General features: G+C 42.8%; 1 long non-coding RNA gene across 2 annotated transcripts; it reads left to right on the top strand.

Annotated features, from left to right (window-relative positions):
• Positions 1-1,697: 1,697 nt before the first annotated feature.
• On the top strand, positions 1,698-19,006 carry LOC105473447 (uncharacterized). 2 transcript variants are annotated; one of them, XR_982251.2, is made up of 5 exons: positions 1,698-1,925; positions 10,182-10,399; positions 11,313-11,362; positions 15,292-15,340; positions 18,830-19,006. It is a non-coding gene; the product is annotated as an uncharacterized lncRNA (long non-coding RNA). The 2 variants fall into 2 exon arrangements; XR_982250.2 differs by having other exon boundaries at positions 1,698-1,846.
• Positions 19,007-27,396: the final 8,390 nt, after the last annotated feature.

Raw genomic sequence — 27,396 nt, forward strand, 5'->3', positions numbered from 1 at the left:
CAAGATTGAGTGATCCAAGATACAGGAAGTAGAAGCTGCTAGTCCTCTTAAAGGAAAGGCAAAGAATTGTCCCTTTTGCTACACAATGTCCCTTTTGCTATATTCTATTGGTCAAAACAATCACAGGTCAATTCAGATTTTAGCAGATGGAAGATAGACTTCACTTCTTAATTGAGGTGGGGCAGGGGGCAGTGGAAAGAGCATAGAGCACAGAGGGAGGGAAGAAATTGATGCCAGCCTGCTTTGAAGACAAACTACCACATGGATTGTCTCCAGAAAGTACCACCTTGATTCAGTGAGGGTCCCACTGAATGGACTGAAACTGACTGTCGGAAAATGCAGTAGTTATGAAGAAAATTTAATACATAAATTTAAATAAACCCCTTTAAAAAAAAAATCTCAATTCTGCCCTCTCTCCTTCCCAGTGTTGCTCCCCACTCCCCAAACATACACCTGGAGGCAGAATGAGGTAGGTCAGAATTCCAGCAAACCAGCTGGTGGAGCTGAGCTGGAAGTAATGGACTTATGTCATTGTCTTATCATTTGACTATTCCCTCCGGCTGGTATAGCCTGGATAATCACTTGCTGCACATAAGAATTCAGACTTAAAGGACTACAATTTACCATCATCAAGGCAATTCAAAAGAATGTACTGTAGGTTTGAAGACAATTTCCAGAGAGACATGCATTCTCGGAATGTTTTCAGTAATGGCAAAATCATTGGAATAAGGGGTTGAACTCCTCCCTGGGGGACCATGCTCATTAAGATGTATGTGCTCAGGACTGTTAAAATTCCAACTCATTACCTAATAGTTGTACCTTATGCACTTGGATACCTCTGAAAATGCTTCTGGCCCTTCCATTTCAGTCATAACAACCAACTGACAGTCTCCTATACCTTTGAGAGGCCTTAACAGAATATTGCTTTAGCAAACTTATAAAGAAAAAGGAAAAATACTCAAGATGTAAGTACTATTGATAATCCTTTCTGTTCATTTTCTTTGAAGTAATCTAGGATATATGAAGAATGAATTCTTCCCAGCCTTGGGGTCAGTGCTCAAGTCTTCATTCATTCTTTTCTCTCATTAATTTGAACATTCCATCCGTGAAAAAAGATAATTCAATATCAAGAACAATTCCAGAGCCGAAGCCAATAGTGTCTTGGAGGCAATGTCAACCAACATTCATTAATAACTAACATTTGTTCTTCAGGCTCTAACCCAAGCATCCCTTCCACTGGATGCTTCCTCTAATCCTTCTTTCCTGTGGTGGAGTCAAATCATTCCCACCACCATGCTTCCTTTCCTCTTCTATGAAATCATTTAACTCTTCCCCCACCCCCAACTTCTTTATCCCTACATTTTGAGCAGCTTGAGGTCAGGGACTATATTGCATTTATCTTTGATGCCAAGCTGGGGCTACAGTCATAAAGGCTCAACTAGGGATAGAGGACCCATTTCCAAAATGTCACGTTCATATGACTGCCGAGTTGATACTGAATGCTGGCAGAAGGCCTCAGGTCCTCAACAAATCGACTCCTCCATAGACTGCTTGAGTGTCCTCACAGCATGGCAGCTGGCTTTTCCCAAAGTGAGTAGTGTAAAAACAAGGCAAGCGTCACAAAGTCTTTTATGACCTAGCCTCGGAAGTTTTTTTCATCATTTCTGAGATATCATATTGGTGACATCCCTGTTCAGTGTGGGAACAGACTATGCAAGGAAAGACTCTTTGTGGACTAATTTGGAGGCTAGACACCAAAGGTGGCATAATTTTCAAGAGCCATTTATGGTAAAAGTTTGTTAGCTGAACAGACAAGGTTCCTGCTTTTATAGAGCTCATGTTCAAGGTGAGAGGAGACAAAAACAATGAAGCAAATTAGTTGAGAATTTCATCCAGTGTTGAATGTTGTAAAGAAAACTAAGCAGGTAAGGTGAGGTGAACAAGGGTACTGTTCTCTAGTGGATGGTCAGGGAAGGCCTCTCGGGGAAGGTGACATGAATTAGGATATGAATGAAGAGAAAAGGTTAGTCCTGCAAAGATCCAGGAAAGAGTGTCCCAGACAGGAGGAAGAAGAGCCAAGATCCTGAGGCAGGAGCATGTATGATGTATTCAAGGAATGGGCAAAGTAGCAGGTTAAGCATGGAAGAAAGTAGAAGGAAACAAAGTCAGGGGTGTGGCAGGGGCCAGAACAAAGAAACTTGTAGGACAGAGTAAAGAATTTGGATTGTATTCTAAGCATATTGAGAAGCCATTTGAGAGTGTTAAGCAGGTAAATAACATGATCTGATTTACATTTTCATTCGCTCTTTGAGAGAGAGATCCTTTACGAGGCAATTGCAGTAACTCTACAAGATGTTAGTTTGCACTAGGACTGCAGCAGAAGTGATGGGAAAGGTGGTAAAATCAGCACATATTTTATGCTGGGTTCCTAGAAGCGTCCCAAGATTGATCCAGGAAGTAGAAGCTGCCAGTCCTCTTAAAGGAAAGGCACAGAATTGGTACAATGTATCTTTTGCTATATTCTGTTGGTCAAAGCAATCACAGGTCAGTCCAGATTTTAGCAGACGGAAGACAGACTTTACTTCTTAATGGGGGGTAGTGGGGTGTGGAAAGAGCATAGAGGATGGTTGCGACAGAGAAGAATCAATGATAAATCTACAGTTTTTAATTTGACAAATAGGATGCTGCTGCCATTTACAAAATGGGAAAGACTGGTAGATTATCAAGTTTTGAGAGGGGAAAATCAAGAATTCTCTTTTGGACATGTTGATTGGAGGTGCCTATAGGTTATCCAGGTGAAGTCAAGTAAGATGTAAGATAGATCTGTATAGACAACAGAGGATGTAATCTAAGCCTGGTGTGCATCTTCATGGGCACAAATTGAGAGAAATCTTGGTTGTATGATTTTAGAAGAGAAAGAGTGCATATTCCCACTGGGCATATTATGAAGGATTCATGGAGGAGGTGGTGGCATTGGGGCTACCATTTCAAAGGGAATTTGCCAGTGGGAATCATGGAGGAAAGTTTAAAGACCACAGGAACAATTTGCAGGGAAGTAAGAAGACCAGTTAGGAGACTGTTACAGTAGTGGATTTGAGGGTTGATAATGGAAGGGACAGTGATGGACAGCTAGAATGAAAAGGAAAACATACATTCCATGCACCTTACATAGGCAGTTGAAAATAACATGAAAGTTGACTAAGCTGGAAAGAAGAGAGAAGAATCAAAGAAGACTAAAGCTTTGAAGTGAAGAACAGTGTTATGATAGGGAGATGATTTGGGGTTTTGTCTGTGGAGGGAAGGGATGAGGAGAAGTGGCTGGGGAAAATGAGGAGTCTACAATGCCAGCAAGATACCTAAGTGGAAATGCCTACTTTGGCTACTCCAAAAACAGGTTTGGAAATACAAGCTAGGGCTTTTGCTACCTGAAAATGTTCCTGAAGTTTAGAGGAAAAGACTTAGTTAAGAGAGGAAGAGAGGAAGAATAGAACTTCCCCAGGCTAGTTCAGGTGGGCAGGGCCAGTCACTCAACTCCGTAGACCACAGGCAGCTCTCAAGGCTGATCCTTTTGGCTCTCTACTCCCTGGGACTCATGACTCACTTATTCTCTCTTAGAACATAGAAGGTGCTCAATATTGAATACATTTCTGTGAGAAATGACTATCATTCCACAACTGCAACTGACACTGGAGTCCCCTGTGTTCTGTTGTGGCTTCTACCATTGTCACTCCTGAAGCTGGGCATCTCCTTGCTACTCCTGGAGACCCCAGCATTACCCTTTGCACTCCTTGGAGGTTTCTCCTTCTATCATTGCTGCTTCTCACAGGGTGTATGGATTCTCTCTGAGCTGCTTCCTGCTGCCTGGTTGGGGGTGAAGATGTTAGCTGTTTAATTTGGACTCTAACTCTCTCTCATCTTTTGTGGTTTGTTACTTGTCCTACTCCTCTATGCACTGGGCATGTGGGGGCAGGAACGGGGCTCCACAAGTTTAAGTTGAAGGAGAGAGGCCTAATGTCATGCTGGGCACACTGGGCACCTTGGTCCCTCCCCAGATACATTAAAATGAGGCATGTGCATTAAATGTGTATGTTTGGGTGGGGAAGATCTATCCTTAGCAACCCCACACATTTCTCTTATTTACATAAAAATGAAAAAGAAAATGCTTTAGCAGGAAACTATCCCTCAGTGTCAAAAGACACTAGAGTGAATAAGGCAAATTCATGGAACATTTTACTTTAGGGAGATGGTCTGGGCATAAAGTTATTGCAGCCCCTGCCTCAGACATGGGTTAGCTCCTCAACAGACATGACTTGTTATAATGTAGTATCTGTCACAGTATGACTTGATTTGCCCCTGGGAAAGTGACTGGACTGTCACATCACACCCTACAAGTTAAAACTGCTCATGTTTCTTGGTTCTGACCCAGGGCCAATGACGCCTTCCTTTTCGGCGATGTCCAGATGGGAGTTTGAGGGATTGTTCCATCCTTTCTCATGAATTCCCATGTCAGTTTCCTCAGGGGACAAAGCGAAGGCTTCATATGAGTTGCTGTTTAGGTTCTAGTCCCCAAGCATGTCCCGCTCCTCATTTTTCTTCCTGTTGGACTGCTGTGCAGTCCGTCTACTGTAAGCCTTATCAGACAACCCATCTCTTTTTTCAGTTCTGCAGAACAACTTGTCCTCCTCTCCAACAGCATCTGAGCATTCAAATCAGGGGGGCAAAAATGTATCTTTCCCATTTTTGTTTTGAGACATCAGGGACGTGCATTCTTTAGTGAATTCTCCTGCATCTTGCATGACCAAGTCCTCACTGGTAAGCTCCACTTTCTGCTTTCCCTCAGGCCTCACAACTCTTGCTCCCTCTCCTGTAATCAAAGGTTAATCTCCAGTTCTCTGGAAAAGAAAAACGCCATCTTTCCCTGCTCACCACTCTGTGTTAAGGTTCTGAGCAGAGTTGGGCCGGATTCCATCCACAATAAAGGGAGATGGAGGAACCCTGTATTAGTTTGCTAGAATGGCCGTAACAAAGTACAACCAACCGGGTGACCTAAACAACCGAAACTTATTTCACACAGTTCTGGAAGCTGGAAGTCTGAGTTCAAGATGTTGGCAAGGTGGGTTCCTTCTGAAGGCTGTGAAGGAAGGATCTGTTTCAGGACTCTTTTTTTGGCTTGTGGATGGCCGTCTTCTCTCTTCACATTGTCTTCCCTCTGTCTATGCCTCTGTGTCCAAATTTCTACTCCTCATAAGGGCACTAGTCACACTGGATTAGGGCCCACCCTAATGGGCCCTAAACCCTTACTTTAACTTAATTACCTTTTTAAAGGCAATTACAAATACAGCTACATTGTGAGATACTAGGGGTTAAGATCTCAGCAGATGAATTTTTTGTAAGGGGATGGGAAGGGGCACAATTCATGCATTACAGATCCACATTAGACTCTCGAGGCTGGATCTGGGGCCAGGCTGAGCCCTGGTTGAGAAACAACTCCATCTCCGAAGCCTACAATTCATGGCCCTGCTGCTCTCCTGCTGCCATAGCAACCTCTTGCACCCACTTGCCTGTCCAGGAGTTGCCTTCCCACTGGGAAAAGCTCATGACATTTGTGCTTCTTTCAACTCTGAAAGGTGGATTATGTCTCAAATCCCTGGGATAATTACTGCTCCTTCACAGTCATTGGAGGAAGAGGTAAAAGAGGAGAGAAAAAGCCCATCAAAGGGCATGATGTCACATCTCTTCTGGGCCATTCTTTCCTTTTTACTTACTCATTGGACTACACTGAAGACAGGGGGTGAGAGCATGTGGCATGTGCCTTTTGCCGGAGTTCAAATCCCCTTCCTTAATGAAGCCATCCCTGTCTATTTCCCACCCACTCTCCCACCCTGGCTGAAAAACCCACTTTCTCCTCTGGATTCTTGCATTCCTTATACATTTGTTTACTCGAACACTGACCATATCACTATGATGATTTACGTATCTGTCTATCAGTGTACACCTTGTCTGTGAGAAGAACTATCTCTGTGTCCCTGGCATCAAGCACCCATGACACGGGTGACACCATGACATTTATCCAATGTTGAATGACTAAGAGTGAACAATGGTCCACGTATCTAAGAAGATGTTAGTACTAATACAGTACAGCCATGGTGGAAAGCCCAGTCACTGTGCGTGTAACTTCAGGTCCTCCAAGAAGCAGACACCAAGACAGGGATTTGGACACATAAGAGGTTTACTGAGGGAAGTGTATGTGGGAGAGAAAAGGTTGAAGGGAAGATGAGCAGAAAACACAGGGAGAGGGAGGGGAGGACAGAAAGGTAACAAGGTAGGAGAAAGTTGCAGGCTGTAGCACAATTTCCAGGAACTGCTGCCAGGCTGACGGGAAGTCTTTGAGCTAAAGTCGCTGCTGGAGGAGTCCTTGCTCTCTTAGGGATTGAATGAGCTTGTGTTGGCATCCATACCATGCTCTGTCAATGGCCTGGAGCAGCCCACAGGAAGCATGGCCTTGGGTCAAGCAGAGTAACATGGTGAGAATGTGGATGTGGACTTAGAGCTTGGCAGCTGGGGTCATCAGCCAGCTACTCTCCATCACTCTCCCTGAAGCAAGGGGTCTGAGTGGCACCATTTCATGGCAGCCACAGTACAAAATAGTAATAATAGCAATAATTAATAATAATAATTAGCACTTACCAATATGATGCTATGTGTTTTCTATGCATGATCTCATCACTGCTCACAACAACACTAAGAGGTAACCCATTTGACAGATAAGGAAATGGAGGCATGAAGGTTCTTCCCTCAAGAACCCTCTCCACTGAGCTGGCCAGAACCCAGTTGGCATCCATATCATTCAACTCTCTGATGCCAGGAACAAACAGGGGATGGCAAATGCCTACTGCCAGCCTCAGCCTGCCGCCAGCAGCAACTCAGTGGCTCTGTTAGCCTCCGGACTCACACCACCCTTCTGTGGCTCAGCGTAGGCCTGAGCCTGTGCCTACATTCTCGTGCACATTTTGTGCGGTCCTCAGAAATGTGCCTTCTGAGGTCTGCCGATAGGGAGAGCGTGCACTACTGCCTGCGCTAACAGGATTGAGCTTTATGTGACAGGAAGACTAATATCGGCCCTGAGCCATGTGCTGCTGGAGAGGAGTGTGGATGCTCTTTGTTAAGCTCCCGGGGTCTGGAAGGAAGCAGCTATGCTCTTGTTTAATTCCATATGAGCAGCTTTTTTATTTTTACAAATAGTCCTCTTGCTGTTAGGGAGTGAGTGAGCGACATAAATCATCATCATGTCTTTAGCAGCCAGGATTTCTTGGGCATGGTCCTCATTAAAGTCTTTAGTTGCTGGGTTCCTGGAGACCTTCCTTTGATACCTAAAAACATCAAACTGAAAAGGCCATGGTGAAAAGGAGGAGGAGGAGGAAGAAAGGGGGTGGAGAGGAGGGGGCAGAAGCTCATGAAGACCCCAGAATTGCTATTGGGAAACAGCAAGGCAAAACTAGGATTATTATTCACAGCTACAAAAAAAAAAAAAAATTCAGGAGCAGAAGCAGCAGGAGCTATAAAACTGTCCTGCTGAACAGAATCCAATATGCTGGGACAAAGAGAGAAAGCGGCCTAGGCCAGGCAGGAAGGGTGGCTTCTTTCGGTGATTCACAAAAAAGGAAAAGTTCTCTGAGCCTTTCCCTCCCCAGACCTCAGCCCAGCAGGCCCCGGCCGTCAATGAACTAACCTTTTCCTAAGGCCTTGTCTCCCTGCTGGGCGGGAATCCAATCCCCAGGCAAAGGTCACTGAAAATACCATCACGCTGTTGGCAGTGGCTGTTCATTCACAAAATGAGCCCCTTTGTGATAAAAGCGGGGAGAGCAGACCCAGGGCTTGTGTGCATTCCAAGCCGATGGAGGAGAGCTGCCAACGCGCTCGTCAGTGGGAGCCCAGCAGCACATGCGGCTCACTTTACACGATTGATGTGGCCCTGCAGAACCATGTACATCGAATTCCTATAAATCAAATCACATTTTAAATGCACCAGGGGAGCCGGCCATTTAAAGGAACCCTGCAGTGAATCTTTTTGAAAAGTGAAAAATCACTGCTGAATTGATCTATTTTGCCACGAAGTAACAAATATTTACTGAGTGCTTATAACGTACCATGCAAAGCACTAGGCGCGGTGAGCATTTCTTAAAATGGGATGTCCCTGAGCCAGGGAAGAGCCCTTGGAGAGGGTTGTTTTGGGTTTTGGTTAAACTAGGATGAGCTAAGTACAGAAGCAGGAGGAGAGACTCCAGCTGGAGCCATATCCTCATGTCACGGCTAAAGGATCCACCAGTTGGTCTCCCTCTGGGTAACCAGGCAATATTTCTCATTCATGATGACAAGCAATGCTTAGTGTCTTTTTAAGATCTGAAGGAGGTTATGGCCAGAGGCCCAGGGGAAAGGCCAGGCCCTCCTATCAGGGCATACAACCTGAGTCAGTGTCTGAATCAATATCCACCAGTACTGGCAATCATCTCTTTCTGTGGTTCTTTCCAGGAAACTCACTGCCAAGCTTATTCCTTCTTGGCTCCTATGTATTGTTGGTATATGTAGAAGGAGATTTGTATATAACTTGAGTTAAATCATATCTGCAAGACATATATGTAAGTTGTAGCCTCTAACATTTGGGAAATGCGTCATGCTTGAAAACACTTTCAAAAGAGACCGTAAGATAATTGAGGCTGTGGAAAAACAAAACCAAACAAAAACATTTTCCTGGATTGAACCTGGGGATGAGAACACTGACTCAGATGTGAGACTGCCAGCACTGGAATCCCAGATCTATCATGTTGTTATATGACCTCAAGCAAGTTATTTATCAGCTTCATATTTTGGTTTGCTTACCTGTAAGATGGGGATATATAATAGAACCTACCTCAGAACATATTTGTAAGGATTAAATCTAAAGTGATTTTACATCTAAAGGCTTAGTACGTGCTCAATAAATGTTCATTATCATGACGTTGTAGTTCACTTAAAAAGTAAAACCCTAGGCTTATGTTGCATAGTTTTAGAGGCTGACTGTATGGTAGGAGCTGGTTGTCAATTGGATGAAGCATCATAAAGGAGGGACAATATGTGCACTAAAGTATTGTCATTGTTGGACTTCATATGTCTCCAGAGGAAAATGAACTCTGCAATCCAAGCAGTGTTTTTGCAGACACTATTTAGAGAAGCATCTTTGGCATTTAGAATGGAAAAGGGATCTTTTAAAAAGATCACCTGGTCTAAACTCTTAACTTTATAATGAGGAAAAACAAAACAAAACAAAAAACCAGAAGTAAGAGATTTAGCCAGGGTATACATCTTGGCTAAAATAATAATAATAATAATGTCTATGACCTTCCAATCCAAGATGCTTCCTGGTTTTAAAAAGGTTTTCTCCAAAGCTAGAATAAGATGCAATGTGCTTCATCAGATCACCTTACTTTCCTTTGGTAAGTAGCTAGGTTATAAGCAGAAACTGTCAACAATCCCTCTAGATATAATTGGGGGGCAGAACAGGGAATAATATACTGTCTCCAGGAAGAGAGAGACAATAGACAGGTAACAGTTTTCATGATAGGGTTCTTGTTTTTAGGGGTAAAAGTTTGTCTCAAAGTTCTAAGGAGAACTTTGATGGTGACAGTCCTCATCTGACAAAATCGGTAAAGAATACAATGAGATGTTGGTGTGCCGCTGACACAGTGTTAGTGTTTCCCACACATGGAGGAAACTTGTCGCTGGACAAACGTAGATAACATTCAAGGGACCACCCCACCCAGCCAGGAATCAGAGCAGGACAGCCGGCAACAGCACACCAGTTCTACTCACATGAACCATTACAGAGGGGGGATTGTTACTACTCAACCTGAACCTCTTACCATGAGCAGAAAAGATTTAGTGGCAATAAATCCACATTGGCCAAGCAATTGTGGATTTACCATGAACAGAAAGAATTTTTTTTTTTAACCTATAGCAACTCTGTAGGCTGCACATGCTCCCCAGATGCTGTCTCCTTCAATGTTCTTTATTAAAACAGAATGTACTGAGATAATGTCTCTTGGAAACCTCTCAGGCAAAGCACAGATCCCAGGGAATTCCCAGAGACCTTCCCTTGCATCTGGGTCGAATCCACAGTGCCTTCAGGAATCTCCTTTCCTCTCCAGGTCTTCTAAAACATGTCATCCCCAGCACTGAAGCAGAGACTTGAGCTCATTTATAACCAATGACAAGATCATCTCTGGGCTGGGGCTCCCACCCACATTTTCTTCCAGAGCATGCCTCCATCTGAATGTCTTTCTCATCCAACGCCCCATGAGCTCCATTGGAAAAGTGTCCCAGCTACATTTAACTGTGCTTGAAAGTTAAAGCCACAGCATTCAAGGTACAGTCAGCCCTCCACATTTATGTGTTCCCTATCTGCAGATTCAACCAATTGCAGATAGAAAATATTCAGAAACAAAAAAGCAAAACAGTAAAAAATACAAATAAAAACAATATAGCACAACAATTACTTTACATAGTATTCATGAGATGATTTAACGTATATGGGAGGATGTGCATAAGTGATATGGAAATAGTGCACCATTTTGTATCTGGGACTTGAACACTACAGAGTTTGGTATCTGCAGGGGGTCCTGGAACCAATCCTCTGCAGATAGTGAGAGGCAACTGTATACACTGAATTGAACAGTAGACAAAATGATGTCTCCAGTCAAAATAGAAAAAAATAAGGCTTGGACAACCCAGCCCCAGGCCAGATAAAATCAGAATACAGATGCCAACATGAATAGTTAGATTGGCAAAAAGTGCAGTTCAAAAGTATACGTGAGGGCCGGGCGCAGTGGCTCAAGCCTGTAATCCCAGCAATTTGGGAGGCCGAGACGGGCGGATCACGAGGTCGGGAGATTGAGACCATCCTGGCTAACGTGGTGAAACCCCGTCTCTACTAAAAAATACAAAAAAACTAGCCGGGCGAGGTGGCGGGTGCCTGTAGTCCCAGCTACTCGGGAGGCTGAGGCAGGAGAATGGTGTAAACCCAGGAGGCGGAGCTTGCAGTGAGCTGAGATCTGGCCACTGCACTCCAGCCTGGGCAACAGAGCGAGACTCCGTCTCAAAACAAAACAAAAGTATACGTGATAAAAATTCAAAGGCAGTTGGAAATGCTGCAGAAGGCAAGGAAGAAAGCAGTGCGTCTCCTCTTGTGGGGGCCACTAGGAGGTGACCAGCATAAGAGTTGAGACAGCATGAGAGTTGAGACAGAGAAATAACTGAACTGAGTTTATCTCCCTCTGCAGAATAACCCACGTGGGAAGCTTGAAGAGGGAGAAGAGGCTGAGGGAAGCAGGTATGTATTGGACAGATGTGCTGTGTCAGGGAGACACTGTTAAATAGTTAAAAATGTGGCTGTGAAATTCCTAGGGTTGATATTCAAAGAATGAAAGAATGAAAATCATAGGCCAAGCTGCAGAGGTGTATGTCTGACTGTGGTACTAGCAGGAAGCAGGAGAGCAAGTCTTGCTGAGGTGCCCAGAGGAATCCTAACTTCTCACAGAAGCATGAATGTCCATGGATTGAATGCCAAACTCTACACCTGAAGAAAACCAGACCCTACAGTGGAAGGCCACATGGCAATTCTCTATGTTTTTGCCTTTGTCTCCACCCTGCCCTCTGGAAAGTCAATGAGCACACTGGACAAGTGACCAGGGACTCGGTGCCTCCTTGGAGAAGACAGTGACCCAGTGGGGAAAAACAAATGATAAGGCTCTCAAATCCTGAGAAGGGGCTTTGATGTCAAATGGATGGATGCAATGCAGGGAGGCAATGAAAATGAGGAGAAAGTCTGGAAACATCAGTGGACCACAAGCTTTTGAAAAGTAAAGGTAGTGTCTTCCTCATTTTCATATACCTCTGCCACGCCTGGCTTTCCTGCTTTGCGAGGAGCTGCTAAATCTAATGTCATGGAGGGACACTGTGCATGGGTCTTGTCTAGGGTTGGAAGTTATTTTTGCACTTACCAGTTAGTGGCTTCAGGCAAGTCTGTTTGAATCTGTGTTTCAACTTTCTCATCTGCAAAGTAAAAACCACGTCCACTGCACAGAGTTGTGGTGGGGATGATAAGTAAAGACTTTTATTTAGAGTGTTGGCACATTGCCTGGCACAGATAAAACTTGCCATCACCTTTGTCTTCATCATTGCCATCTTCCTCCTAGTTCTCCCTCAAGCCCATTATGGATATGTGTTTCAGGCAGGAACTGATATTTCCATCCATGAAGGGGGGCAAGCAATGTCTTCCACCTATTCCGTATGTAATAACGGCAATAATGACTAAGTACCTGTGTGTCTGCTCTGCTGAGTTCTAGAAGGAACTCCTCCCAGACTGCTAATGTGTGAAATTGCCACCCCATCTCCCCACTCTTGCCTTGCCTTCTCTCCGTGCAGTGTTCTGTGTAGCTGCCTGGGAACCCCGCCCCTCAGGTCTACACCAACCAGGACAGGCAGAGAAGGCGAAGGAAAGAAAGAGCGGGAAAGCACCAAAAAGGATAATCCCCAACACCAGCCTTTTCCACCCTCGTGGCAGAGCCTCTCACCTCTATAGCCCAGGCTTCAGCTTCCCTCCTGGCCCCTTCATTCCGACATACTCCACCCACTCCTTCGAGGAGACACCAGGAAGACATTAGAGTCTGGATTTTCCCCAACCAGCCTTGTAGGTAACTTCAGGCCTTCATGTCTCCGTAGTGCTGTTATTATCTCTAGGGGAGTAATTCTCCTCGCCTAGGTGGTCTAAGGGAAAAAGGAGGAAACGGGGTGAAGGGGACAGCTTCTTATGCCTTGCCTGTTTCCCGTTTTTGTTAGAGATACAGACCCTTAGAAAGCCTCCCTGTGCTCAGGGAGGTGAGAATATGAGACTAACTTCTATTTCCACTACTCTCAGAGTGGGGCGAGGCCACATCGAGGATGCCTGTCCGAAGCAACATGTGGAGGCTGTGTAAAGAGGAGCAGGCAGTTCATTCCTTGTGGATCTGAGGGGAAAGGGGAGCCGAAGGCTAGGGCTGAGCAGGGGATTCGCATTAACGAGGTTCTCCTCACCCCTCCCGATCAGCTTTGTCCCATTGGCGTTCTTACCCAAATCCCTCAGAGTCCGGGCTTGTGGCTCCTGAGCTGACAGAGCCCCTAGGCTGACTGTGCCACTAGAAACATCACGAAATCAGAGAGGAAGTGCTTGTCTTGCTGTCTGGGCCAAGGCTGGAAGGCAGCGTAGGGCTGGGGAGGAGGGAGTATGTGCCACCTTCTGCCCAGGCTGAACTCAGGAAGGTATTTGCCAAGGCGATGCTGGGAGTCATGGTAATGATACCATTGATACCAAAGCGATGCTGGGAGTCATAGCCCAGATCCTGAGAGCATCAGCCTGGAAACCCAGTCTTGCTTGACATAGCCCATGCTCTTGAGATCAAAGAAAACCCAGAAATCTGTGAGAGGCCATGTTTTCTATCCTGTTGATTCTAGCAACTTAATCAGATGGAGAGGAGGACCAATCCACAGAGTTTTGGGAAAACAAAGACTCAAGGGAGAAATGCCTCTTATAAAAGAGTTTGACATAACCACGGTTATACTTCCAAGAATCTCTCGTAAGTCAATAATCAGAAATGCATAAAAATGGATATAAAAGATGATCCACAGACCATTATCTGAAGAGAGAAAAACTGGAAGGACCTAGTTTATCAATGGCACAGGATCAAGTAAGTCTTGGTATGTTCAAACAATGAGGCTTTATTCAGTCAATCTGCAGAAAAATGTTTAATAACACAGATAAATGCCTAGAATGTATTAATAAAAAGTAGGATACAACGCTATATGTTTAGTATGATCTCAATTACATAAATATTTACACATAAAAGACCAGAAAAAAATACAGGAAAACATTCACAATGATTTTCTCTGGGGCATATAGATTAGGACTGATTTTTTTTCATCTTTATATGTTCCTGCATTTTAAGATTTCCTATGATTAACACATTTAATTTTTCTGATTATAAATGTGTTTTAATTTCTAATTAAATAATGATAACTTTTTTTAAAAGAGAGAAAATTCCCTTTTTGATGACCAAATGGGGCTTCATTATTTCTTCCCTCAACAACCAATCTGCCAAGAAAACAGGGGCAAGTCATTGAACTCCCTCTGTAAAAATAAACAGCATTGGCTTTAAATTTTGTAACTTAATTACTTTTAAGGTCTGTATCTGAGTTCTGCTGTCATGAGAAAACCCCATGATTTCCACCCCCTACAAAGAGTTAGCACTGAGGTCATTTCTAAACCTCCTTCATCCAGGTACTTAGACTGCTGAGGTCATGTGAATATTAATATTTATCTGAAGTTATGTGATTTCCAGGGAAAGTGCTAAAAGCACCTCTGCAACCTTGAGAAACTCCCTTTGGGCAGCAGGACAGCCTCAGTCAGTAAACAGCATGCTCTTCAGGAAACCAGCAGTTCCAGAACCCTGAAGGACCCCAGCATTGGTACCAACAGCAGACACTGTTCGTGCTTCTTTTTTCAATCTGAAAGGACCAAGATTGTTATTATTTTTAAATACCTGTCTCCTCTCTTTGTCCTGGCCCTCCTTAGGGCCACCTCACCTACCTCCTTCCAATGTGGTACCAGTAAAATATAGATCTCCAGATAAATTTGAGTTTCAGATGAACAGTGAGTAAAATTTTTGGTGTAAGTATATCTCAAACATTGCTTGGGACATACTAAAACTTATTCACTGATTATTTAAATTCAGGTTTAGCTGGTGTCCTGTATTTTATTTGCTCAACCTGGTAAGCTTCCTGCCTGACAACCTCCCACCCCCATGCCACTCTGGTCATTCTCTAATGCTGAGAAATCACAAGAATAAAAGTAAAACCCTTAAGGAAACCAACCAGCTGCCTTAGAAACAAAAGAAGAAAAAAAAAAGCCCTTTGCTAATCAGGATTTCCCATGACTAGGTATTCAAAACTGTAGACTTCAAGAAGAGGGAGAAATAAATTCTTATTGGGTCCTTTCTAACAGCTGAAATTATCATTAATATTATTTTGAAAAAAAAAAAAGAGTTAGAACCACTCTTGACAACAACATTAAATAGTGTTGTGGTCCAAGCTGGCACATTTTGGATTGCTTTGAATTAATTATTCTTTTATCAGAGCTGCTTCCCAGCTTAGGGTTTAGGAATAACCAGTTCTTGCTCACCTGTGTTGCTAAGTGCTAATGAGTCTGCACATGTATTTCTGCCACAGGACTGACAACAGCCATCCCAGACCACTGATGAGTTTTCTTGGAAAATAGGTAGGCCTGTTCCTGATAAATACCATTGTTGTTGTTCTTGTTATTGTTAATAATGACATTTTTATCACCTCATGTATGTAAGGCTGTAACAGATCTTCCAGTTACTCTGCACCAAATACACTGAGTTCTTTATAAGTTTTCACTGGGCTCAAGAGACTGAACAACATCACCCAGCTATCCTTCTGCCTCTGAAAAGACTGCGTTCAAGTCATGCCAGCATGACTTGAGTCTCCTCAGCTGTGAAATAAGGTCATGGTGAGGATGACATGAGTTAATGTATGTAAAGTTCTTAGGACAGTGCCTGGCACAAAGATGAGGTCCACAAGGGTTAGTGATTATTAATATTGTCCTTTTACATACTCTTATAGATTGTCTCAACGTTTCCAGAAAACAATACATCAAAAATCTTAAAGCTGTTCTTACCATTTGACACAATTATTTATAATTTTGAGAAATCTACCCTAAGAAAATAATTGGAGATGCAGTCACACAAATAGGTACAAAGAAATTCACCACATGATGTTATTTTTTTTTTTTTATGGCCAGACACTGGTAGCAGCCTAGAGTTTAACACCAGGGAATTATCAAATAAACAGTGGTCTATCAATATGACAGACTATTTGCACAGACGTGAAATACCATGTTTTTAAGGAATACTTATTTAATGTCAAGGGAAATAATTAGAATTAACTAGAAAAAAGGATAATAAAAATAGTTTTGTTTCATCCCACAACCTGCAGTGACAGACCCTGGTTTTGACTACAAGACAAGAGCTATTAGCTATGTCTTTGCTTTTTAGATTGAGTTATACTCAAGATAAGGGGCAGAATCCTTGGCAAATTACATATGTGTATTCTGTTTAATGGAGCAGACAGGAGAAGCACAGATGACTACAAGGTCATTAACACATTCACAAGTCCAAGAAAGGTAACAAGTCAAATGGTGTAGAGAGATGGCTAATGGATTTTCCCCGATGCACTGCTCCAATTCAATGAGAATCATTGCTCGCTCGATGTGCTCAAAGTGACTCTGAGACTGTCCCTGTTCATGAGAAAACGCACCGTGTTCAATTAGTAATGCCTGCTGTGGACTCAGAAAAGTGTGCTGGCAACAGGTACAATGTATATTTGCCATCCCTGACACTAATGATAATGGCAGCTAAGGTATCAAAGAAAGGTGAATTTATCCAAGAAAGATCTCAAGGAAGATTCCAGATTCTTCATGAAATTAGTCTAGAATCTTTAATTGTAAGTATATAACATGTCACACTGAACATGAGCAAATTATTGATTAGATTAGGAAGAAAAGCTGGAGACCACATAGGTTAGCCTGGAGACAGAGAACAGGTGTATAGAACACATCATTCACCACGTTTGTCGGGAAGTCATGAAAAGCCAGCATTTGGGGAAATCTTTGTCAGGACCAAGGAGAGTGCTGGTAGCAGGAGTCAAGACAAGGACAATTGAACTTTATCTCTTTTAATAATCTCAATTCCTTCATATGGTAGAAAATGTGGTCCTTATTTTACCAAGAGGAAACCAAGGCTCAAAGATTTTAGGGTCAACAGCTAGAAATTTGCAGAGCTCTCCTTAATCACAGGTATGTCAGATGACAATGACTGGAGTTTTTTCTAAGCCCCCACCCACTTCTCTCTGACAATAAGGCACGGCCCACTACCCCTGGATTATGGAAGGATTTTGCCATAGTCTAAAATCCAAGGCAGAAACCAGATATCTAAATATTCTTAGCTTGACTATTTCTCTAATTTGCTCTCATCACTATATTTTCTTATCAATGTTATCTGATTTGGCTAAATCAATTAATGATCAATTAATAAGTTTTTAATAGCCACTGAGATAAACAGTGATCTCACTGAATCTTCACAACCATCCCAGACAGAATGCCTAAGAGCACAATGATGGTGGAGAATACCCGGTTTTGTCCAGCAGGGTGGGAGATGAGGTGTGTACTGAGAAGGTCAGAGAGAATCCTCCATGCCCACAGGTACTAAACAAGCCCCGGGTAGACCTGCGACCTGGCCCAGCTCTAGCTTCTCTCAGCATGGACTCAGCAGCAGGGTTGCCAAAGGCCAAATCAGATTCAGTAAACACAGACTTCTGCGAAGCAAGTGCTCTTGCTTTCACTCAGTGTCAGCTGGGAGCTGCGTGTGCCTTGAGTACTAAAAAGTTCTGCAGAGAGGCCAAGTGCAGAAATCTGTGCCTGAGATTTTCTACTTTTACAAGAAGAATGAGCATATGGGGCGCTCAGCCAAGGTCAACCTGGAATTGGAAGGCTGAGCCCAGGCTCAGAGGAGCCAGAGCCAAGGTGGAAAGCTCCAGGCGCTGGGAGGGCAGGGACAGGGGGCTGGAGTAGAAGGCCAAGTGCAGGAATGTTTATTGAAAAGAACCCAGCCCTCACACCTCAGGGATTTGGGAACTGGCCGTCTGCACTTGAGAGTCCTGCCAAATGAGTTCAGCCATTTCCACTTCATAAAGGTCTTGGTGCAAAAACGAATGGCAAACCCAGCCATGAATGTGATTTCTAAAAGAAGGTTATTGAAAAAAAATCATCTGCTTTTTCAACCCTCTCTTCTGGTGGTCAGGAGGAGGAAAGAGGAGGGAGAAAAGTCTCTGGACACTTGCAAACATACCCATCAGATTCCACAAACTACTATGCAGAACAAGGGAGTGTCATATCTTCTAAGATTTCTCACCAGAAGGAAAAGGCTAAAATCTGAGCCTAAATGAACCTGAGTATGCATCTGGTTGCCAGGAGAGAGCAGTAGGGATAGGAAAAAGGAAGAGCCATCCCTTTGTGAGCCCAAAACAACATGACCCCCAATTGCCCCCGGGTGACAGAACTTCAAGGTTTACATTAGACAAGCAGCTCGAGGAAGAGACATACTGATTACATATCTAATTTGCTGTCACTATCTTCATGACATCACATATGTCACTGTGGTTTTCCAGATTACTCTCGACCCTGTAGAGTAAAGAATTATTTTCCCTGATGACTCAGTTTGAATTTTTTGTTGGCAGGGGTTTCATTTCCTTACTTCCTGTCGGTCTCACTTCTTAGATCTTTGTTGGGGTCTTTGGTGCCTCCCAAACCCCCAATCTACAGGAACTTTTTCCAGACTGCAGAATCTTCTGGCATTTCTCCCTCCTGATCACTCAAAATGATATAAAGCCTCACCAAATGATCTGGCATTGCTGCTTCTGGAGATAGCTCTAGCCCAGCTCCCCACACCCCAACCCCTTGATCTTTTTCACTGTGTTCAAAACTAGGCTAAAGTGAAGTCATCACAACTGCTCTTTCAAGCTTAAGGAATTTGATAAATGAAGTTGTGTGGGGTCCTGGCAGGCAATATGCTTGAACAGAGCACAGTGATCATCTGCGGACCACTCTTTATCCCTTTATTGTAGACATGTATTCAAGGTCAAATTGCTTTGTTAAACCTTTTTGTGTGTCTCTCTTTTTATATTTCAGCTTTATACAATTATTTCCAAATCTTCCAAACTGACAGTGAGGGAGAGTAATTTGAAAGGACTGCTCAACTCACATCATTTGAAGATTTGCACCATAGCTGCATTTTTCCAATTTCCTGGCATCTATTCTGCTCTCCTGGACTTTTCAAAAACAATTGTAAGTGGATGAATAAATATAATAACTGATTCCATTGATACTCTTGAACCATCCTTTGGACTTTCTTCTTTTGGACATTTTACAGTTTAAAATGTATTTAGCATCTATCGATGTTTCCAAAAGAAGGACTCAAAGTACACACTGTCAAAGATCTCATGGATCTAATTAAGGATAGGGAACATGTACAGAGTCATACGATGTCTCTACACAGAGGGGATAATTCCTGAAAGAAAGAAGAAAGTTAGCAAATTCCTTAATCACCCTTATGATTATGACTATGCAATTGAATTTGTCTACTTCATCAGCTTTGGGAATAAAATAAGGCCGTACACTTTTCAGTTTTTCAAAGAAAATGTCCTGTCTTGCTATCAAGAGAGCAAATTTTCTTTTTCCCTCCCTGGGATCCTTTCCCCTCTTGTGATAAATACAAGCACTAATGGTAGGTCTGATCCTAACTGTCCCAGAGAATTCAGTTTAATCAGCAGAGGAGATTGCAGCTCCTGTACTGTGAGCGGCATCTTCTGGCCCCGCGACATCCCTGGCAGGCCAGCAGCTTTGCTGCACTCAGTGCCTCAGACATGCATTGTCAACTCCAGTGGAACTGGAGCTGGGTTTTGACACTACCTGCAAAAGGTCTGCGGACTCAGGTTCTTCCTTTATAAGCCAAAACCCCTTTCCTTCTGCCATCAGAAATGCTTCTTCTTTGGATTGGATTTTCACTGAATTAACAGGTTAATTTGGGGAGAATTGATATCTTTTCATGTTGAGTCTTCCCATCAAAGAACATAAGCTTCTGACTTTATTCAGGATTTCTAGCATGTCCTTTAGTAAAGTGTTATAATTTTCTTCATATAGGCCTTACCTATTTATTGATAGATTTGTTGCTATGTACTTTAGAGTTTTTGTTCCTTCTGCGAATAGGGCCTTACTTTCCTTTATTTTCTAATTGAGCATCACTATATACCCCAGATAGCATATATATGACTACCTTGATGAACTATTTTCCTGGCTCTAAAGGTTTTTTCACTTGCACTTCCTGTGTTTTCCAGATGGACAGTGTGCTATTTCAAATAAGCATACATTTCTATTTCTTATATTGTTGTAATGGTTAGGACCTTCACCATGTTGCATGATAGCTGATATCATTGTCTTATTTTCACTTTAGCAATCTGCTTTAGTATTTCACCAGTACACATATTTTTTATTGTGGTTTTATTTTAGCTACCCTTTATGGAGTTTGAGAGAGAGAGAGAGAGAGAGAGAGAGAGAGAGAGAGAGAGAGAGAGAAAAGTCTTTTTAATCCCGAGTTTGCTAAGATTTCTTATTACGAAAGATGTTGCATTTTATCAAATGCAAAATCTCATGAAACACAGGGCTTTCATAACAACTCTTGGTAATTCAGAATAAAGCTCATTTTGACCACAGTTTTTTATGCTTTTGCAACCTTTCCAAAATAACTGATATCACAGCAAAATATCAAAATATCTGTAAATAAATGTACTTCTTGGGAAAAATGGACCTTTTTCTTGTCATGATGGAATTCTATTTTTAGAGTTTTTAGTGGGGCATGATAAATAAGGAGTGTCACTTATTTTTCTAGATGACATCCATAACAATAAAATAATACAAAAATATCAAAATTGTGAGTACTAAAACCCTTATAAATATCATTTCATACTCTGATGAAGAGAAGGGCACTTCAAATCCTGCCTCTATAAAGCTAATCAATTCCCCTCAATCTGAGTGTTAAAATACTTTTTCCCTTCACAATATAATTTGTCTCTCTCCAACTCCTAACTCCCCAGACCTAGTCTCAGAAAAAGGACCAGCCTGAAAGAAAGATTGTAGTTCTCCTCCATACCCAGGAATCATACTTCACTTAAAACAAACAGTTGGTAAAACTGCAGACCCAACAGGGATGGAACACTCAACAGCTTTGCCTTTCATGTGGAGAAGAGGGAAATAGGCTGTTGTAGAATGGGGACCAATATTAGCCGATGTCTGGAAATGTCAAAACGATTAGCATGAAATACTAAACTCATGTGAAATCAGGGCTCTAATGGTGTAACTCCTGAATGCTCTCTGTACCATATTGCACACCAGGATTAAGAAAACAGTTCTTGAGTGTTTCACAATAGTGCCCTCTTCACAGCTGACCTTGTGTGCTTTCCAAAGTCCTTAATTCTGCCACTTTCAGCATCCCTGTCTCTGCGGATTTACGATGTGTCACCAATATTATTACTTTCCCTGTTTCCACCCCTTCCACCCCAAATATCGTAGGCATTGTAAGTAACACATTTCCACAGAAGGGTGCTGAAAAGTCAAGAAGCAGAATTTCTCAGCAAGAAGAGCTGTAGGTAAAGGGGCTCCTCCTCACCCTCTGGTTGGCACTCAGGAGGCTTTGTAGACTATAGGGAAAAATGGAATAGAGTGAACAAAGACATCCCAAGGGCGACAAAGACAGTTAAGGGAGGAGATTGCCTGCCCGCCATTTCCCAGCATGGTGAGTACCAACCAGCCCTGACAGCAAGAGAACTCTTTGAACTTTGTACATGTGATTCCCTTAGCAAGCAAACCAGCACCCTAACTTCTGGGACTCTGGGATACCTGGTAGCATGGAAAAGGATTTGTTCATCTGTGCCATCACCAAATCAACCTGTACAGTGGAGAACCAGCCAGTCCTTCTAGTCCACCATCACCTTTGTGAGAAGTCAAAAACTGACTGATTATGAAATGATTTCCATGACAAATTTCCATTGATCCTTTTGGGAAAGAACTGCTATTACCATTCTTATCTCTCTCTGATTATATAAATGTGGGGCTCTTTTTACTCTCTGGGTATAAAATAAGTACTTTTTGACTGACTGATTATTCCTCCCTTGCTGATAATGCAAAGTAGAAGTAGGTCAAATGACTGCTGGGCTAATATCCTGCTGTAACCTGATAGATAATCTCAACCAGAAACCCTCCCAATTCTGCATCAGGTTGTGGCCCTTGTGGTGGATGCTAGGGTGCCCAAACTAGATCACCACCCGCTTCAGGACCAAGGCTTTCAGTCCCTCTGCTTCCAGGAGTGTTGGTTGCAACATCTCACAGCTGCGTTTCTAAGAATTGCCTTCTGCTGAAGGAAGCTGCCTTGTCCAAGACTGCAATGTCTCACTGGGGCCAGCTCATATCCAATGCCTGGCCAATGGGGTGGGTACAAAGATCTGGCTTCCTTACCTCTATGGGGACAAGTCTGAGGGGCCAGTTCAGTTCCAGAATTCCCCATGAGATCCACTAAGGCCTCTGGTGCAAAATGTGTTATAATGCAGATTCTCCCTTTGCCCCATTCTGCTTCTTTCACTTGCTCACAGATATTGGTCCTGCAACTGCATGTAAATTTCCATCTCAGAATCCCTTTTCAGGGAACTAAGCATAAACCCCTTCCTCCTCCTGTTGTTTGTTTTCCAATTTCCTGTCTGTTACTCCTTCTTCATATAACAGATATCTCTATCTATACATACATATATATTTTGTGTGTGTTTGCATTGCAGGAGTTGCAGGGGCATATAGATCCCTTTCACATTTAGTCAATATCCAGTCCAATCAGGGACTGTTTCCAATGATAAAAATCTGACTGAGATGGCTTAACAGAAGGGCTCACAGACTGGGAAAGTGCAAGAAGTAGTCTGACTTTAGCAGCAGTTTGACCAGGCATTCAAATGATGTCACTGTGACTTATTTCTGTCTATTTCTTAGTCTGTCACTGCCCTGTTGGCTGAATTCTGAAAGAGCCTGTATCAATTAGCTATTATCACAATGATGCTGCCTAACCAGCAACCACAAAGTATCAGAGGCATTCAACAATGAACATATCTTTCCCATACATCTGCCAGACAGCTGATGTCAACTGGGCTTACTCAACCCTGTGGGAGGGCTGGCACAGTGAGACTCTGAGTGGCTCTGCTTCACATGAGGCTCTTGCTAAGCTTGGCTCCTCAAGGTTGGTTGGGAATTCATCTTAAGGTCTGGCTGAGAGGGCAGGAGCTACCCTGAGAGACTCTTCTCATAACCGCTGTAGAAGCATAAAGAGCAAGCCCAACGGCACCAGCACATTTCACGCCTCTGCTGCGTTACATCTGCTGACATCTCATTGGCCAAGGCAAGTTATATGGACGAGCCCAAATTTAGGGACTACTCAGATAGCAAGTCACATGGCCAAGCTCAACATCAGGGCAGTCAAGAGGAAGTGGGTGAGGGGAAGAAGGTAAGATATGTAAACAATCATCAGACCTAACAGAGTCCTTTTCCCATTTCAGTCCCAAAAGACACAACGTCCTCAGCATTTACCTCTTCCCAACTTCAGGTCCGAGGAGATGAATGCCTGTCTCAAGCCCCAGCCAGAGTCTCCTTGCTCCTCACTCGCCCTGGTGCATCCTCAGCCTTCCCTGCACCAATCACTGTGACAAACAGGATCACAGGCACTGACTCAGGCACTGACTCCCCAGGCACTGACCAGAGCTGGGGAGGTGGATCACCTCATTCAGATCGCATGGGTTAAATTCCACAGACGAATCTGAACACAGTTACCAGAATGACAGTCAACGCATCTTGGGCTACAAGAAACCACAAGGGTCCACAGTAGAGACCTCATTCTGCCTGCCCTCAACCCTCAGTTCCCCTTCTCCGAATGCTGGGGCTGTTTTTCATTGGCTTGTGTTCATAACACTTCCATTCTTCCCTCGGGGTCTGCCCAGGAGAGCCTTGTTGGGACTCTGGGCGCCTGGGCTCAGCCTCCCTCGTGCTTGCCTCTCAGGTTGCCCTCCTCAAATACTCCCCAAATTTCTCTTTCTCTTAGCTTTCTTTCTCCAGATGGCCAATCTCAGGGCACAGATTTCTCTATGGGTCCCTACCCTGGCTCTGCCCCCTAGAGTCAGAGAGCTCGCTGACATCAACCGTCTCTTCCCTGCATCATCTTGACACCTCTGTCTCCAGCTCTGGCCCAGGACTGGGTTGCCATCTCCAGGCACACTCCAGCCTCCCTGACACCCAGGTCTCTGGACTCTTGGCTGCCCTGGGGCCTTGTCCAGGTCTGTTGTATGGGAGAGAGATTTATTTCCTTGACGTTTTAGGGTGGGAAAAGACTTGCTTCCTGGAGATGTGCCAAGAAGGAGGCGACCCACCCAGGAAACAAACAAGAACCTTTTCTCTGTAGTTTTCCCTGCTTCCCCATGTCAAGCACTCCCTGCTCCCCCTGAGTAAAAGGAAAGCTGTCAGGATCAAAGGCCTGTATTTGTGATAAACTGCTGCTGGCTGGACTCGAACAGGAAGGACTGTAAGCACTTTAACTCTTTGTTACCCACTGTGTGCTGGCTGCACTCATAAGACTTCTGAAGTCACGTTTCAATAAATGAAACATCTTTTTATAAGCAGAGAGCCATGCCAACTGGAAGGTTTGAAAGAATGATTAAGGACTCCAAGGGCAACAAACTCCGCCTTGGAGTATTTCTTGATGTCCTCTGTTGCTTTATAATAGATGATCTAACATATTTGCCCCAGAGGAGAGAAAAGACTAAGAACATGGGTCCTGGAGGCACTCCTTAGCTAGGAGATCTTAACTAAGCCACTAGACTCTCTCTACCTGTTTCTTCATCTGTAAGTTGGAGCTAAGAATTATAGGGCTCATGTGTAGTTGGGAGGAAAAAGTGAGATACTTTATATGACACATTTACCCCAGTGTCTGGCATATAATACAAAAGTGTCATTAGCTTTCACTGTGGTTATCATCATTACCATTTTCATTATTCCAAAGGAGGAGAGTGGGCAACACCAGGCTTGTTCCCTCCCTTCAAAGGCAAAAGTGACAAGATGTGCCCAGCATAATCAGGAATTACACAGGCTCAGAGCCCAGGGTCTTTCAGCTTCTGTTACATTAGCATGTGACAGGAGCTTTGCTGTGCCTCCCAAGACAACAAAATGTCATCATTTTCCAAGGGAAAAATGCGTTATAGCCTAAGATTACTAAGCAATCATGCAGATGGAACTGGGAGGAAGACTACACCATGGATCATTCCCAGACCTCTTGTTCCCTAATTACTTTCTAAGGACTCTGGTTTCATGATACAGCCATGAACAAGAGGGGTTTGCAATTGAATGGAAGAGATAAATACCATAGATACATTGCTAACTCTATGTCTGCTGTGAGGCTACACAAATATAAATCAACACTCTGGAAGGATTTTGCAACTCTGCAGTTGCTTATGGGTACTTGAAATTCTTCATTGCAGAACCCATTTTACATTACTGCGAACTCAGGGCAGAGTTAAATAGTTGAGAAAGCACCCAGTGCTTTTGAAATTCTAAATTGTTCCATTAAATTCTAAATAAGGATAACATGAAACTTTGGCAGTTTAGCCCTGGCAACTTCCAAGACATTTCACTTCTTGTCAAATACATGTTATTAATTTACTTCCATGGGGTTCCAGCCATTAAACGTTTCTGATACCACCACCATCATTCAGTCTCTGGGTCTGGAACCGTTACGAACCATAACACAGCAAATGAGGAGAGCCACAATGTCTGAGGAAACCACAGTGAACCACATGTCACTTGTGGCTATTTTCCTAGAGCCAAATTAAGGAGAAACGGGATGGTTTCAAGAAGCAGACTGTTAAATTTATGGAGTGAAAAAATATCTTACTTTTAATTATAGTCTAGACTGCCTATCTTGGCAACCATCTCCCCCAACAGAGAGTAATTTGCTGAATGTGGGGTCAGTAAGACAGCAACAAATGAGAGACCACTTGTCTTAGCACACTGTGGGAAACCCACTTCCTCTCCATTTGCTGAAAAAGCCAAATAGATAGAAAATTAATGAAGGGCAAAATATTGAGATAAGACTCTTATCTAGAAATCCAGTAGAAATGGCAAAATGGCAATGATAGTACTTCAGATTCTTTACTTATTCCTATGATATTTATTTTTATTTATTTAACTTTAATTTTAAGTTCAGGGGTACAAGTGCAGGTTTGTTACTTACTTGTGGGGGTTTGTTGTACAGATTATTTCATCACCCAGATATTAAGCCTAGTAAGTCCCTATAATATTTGTGTGAAAGTGAGAACTGCCATCATGACTTGTCTTAAAATATTGTCAACTGGAATAACATTCTTCGTTGATTGTAAGGAAACCACTATACCTAAGATCCTCCAATTCTCTCTTGCACGAATGAGTTTTAAAATGTTAGAGCATAAAGGGGGTTGATCTATTCAAAGAATTCTGGCAGAAAGTCAGATTCAAAAAACATTAGACACTTCGGCTTTGAGAAAAGTAGGCATCAATGAAGAGGGAAGAGGGAATTGAGAAGTAACACAGCTACCAAGAGAGTCTTTCCTCACTAAAAGGCAGAAGGAGGAAGAGGAAACAGAAAACAAGAAGAAAAAGAGAAATGGGAGGGGCAAAGGAAGAAGAGAGGTGATGAGGAAGGAGAAAACAAGGATTCAAACAGACTAATGAAACCAAAAAGCACCTTTTAAAAATTAATTAATTAATTGAATTGACAAATTATAATTGTATATATTTATGGGGTATAATGTGATGTTTTGATATATATAAAATTGTAGAAAGACTAAATCATAACTATTTAACATATCTATCACCATGACACCTTATCATTTTCTTGTGGTGAGAACATTTAACATCTATTCCATTAACAATTTTGAAATATATCATTATTATAAACATGGTCACCATGCTGTACAGTAGATCTCTCTAAAATGTATTCTTTCTATCTGAAACTTTGTACCCTCCGACCAGCCTCTCCCCTTTTCCCATACCTCCCCAACCCAGCGCCTCTATGAACCACCATTCTACAGTCTGTCTCTGTGAGATCAACTCTTTTAGATTCTACATATAAGTGAAATCATACAGTATTTGTCTTTTTGTGCATAGATTACTTCACTTAACATAATGCCTTCCAGGGTCATCCATGTTGTAAATGGCAGGGTTTCCTTCTTTTTAAAGGCAGTATAGTATTCCATTGTGTATATATTCCACATTTTCTTCTTTTATTCATCCATCATCCATTAATGAACACTTGGGTTGCTTCCATATCTTGGCGATTTTGAATAATGTTGAAATGAACATGGAAGTGCAGATATCTCTTCAACGTATTGATTTCAATTCCTTTGGGTATGTACCCACACAAAGCACTTTATGTTAATCCATTTTCTTCGACTGTGAAGTTTTTCCTGTTGCCACTAAAACAGCCTCTCACAAAGAAAGACCCATCATTTAGAGAGAACAAAATGAGTAGTAATTTACAATTCAAGGAGAATTGAAGGAACATTGATTCGATACCTGCCAGACAGCCTATCAATGCCACAGTGGCAAAAGATAAGACATCTGATAAGACCCAAAGCTCTTCATTG

Source organism: Macaca nemestrina, chromosome 10 (genome assembly GCF_043159975.1).
Source record: "Macaca nemestrina isolate mMacNem1 chromosome 10, mMacNem.hap1, whole genome shotgun sequence".
NCBI classification, from domain to species: Eukaryota; Metazoa; Chordata; class Mammalia; order Primates; family Cercopithecidae; genus Macaca; species Macaca nemestrina.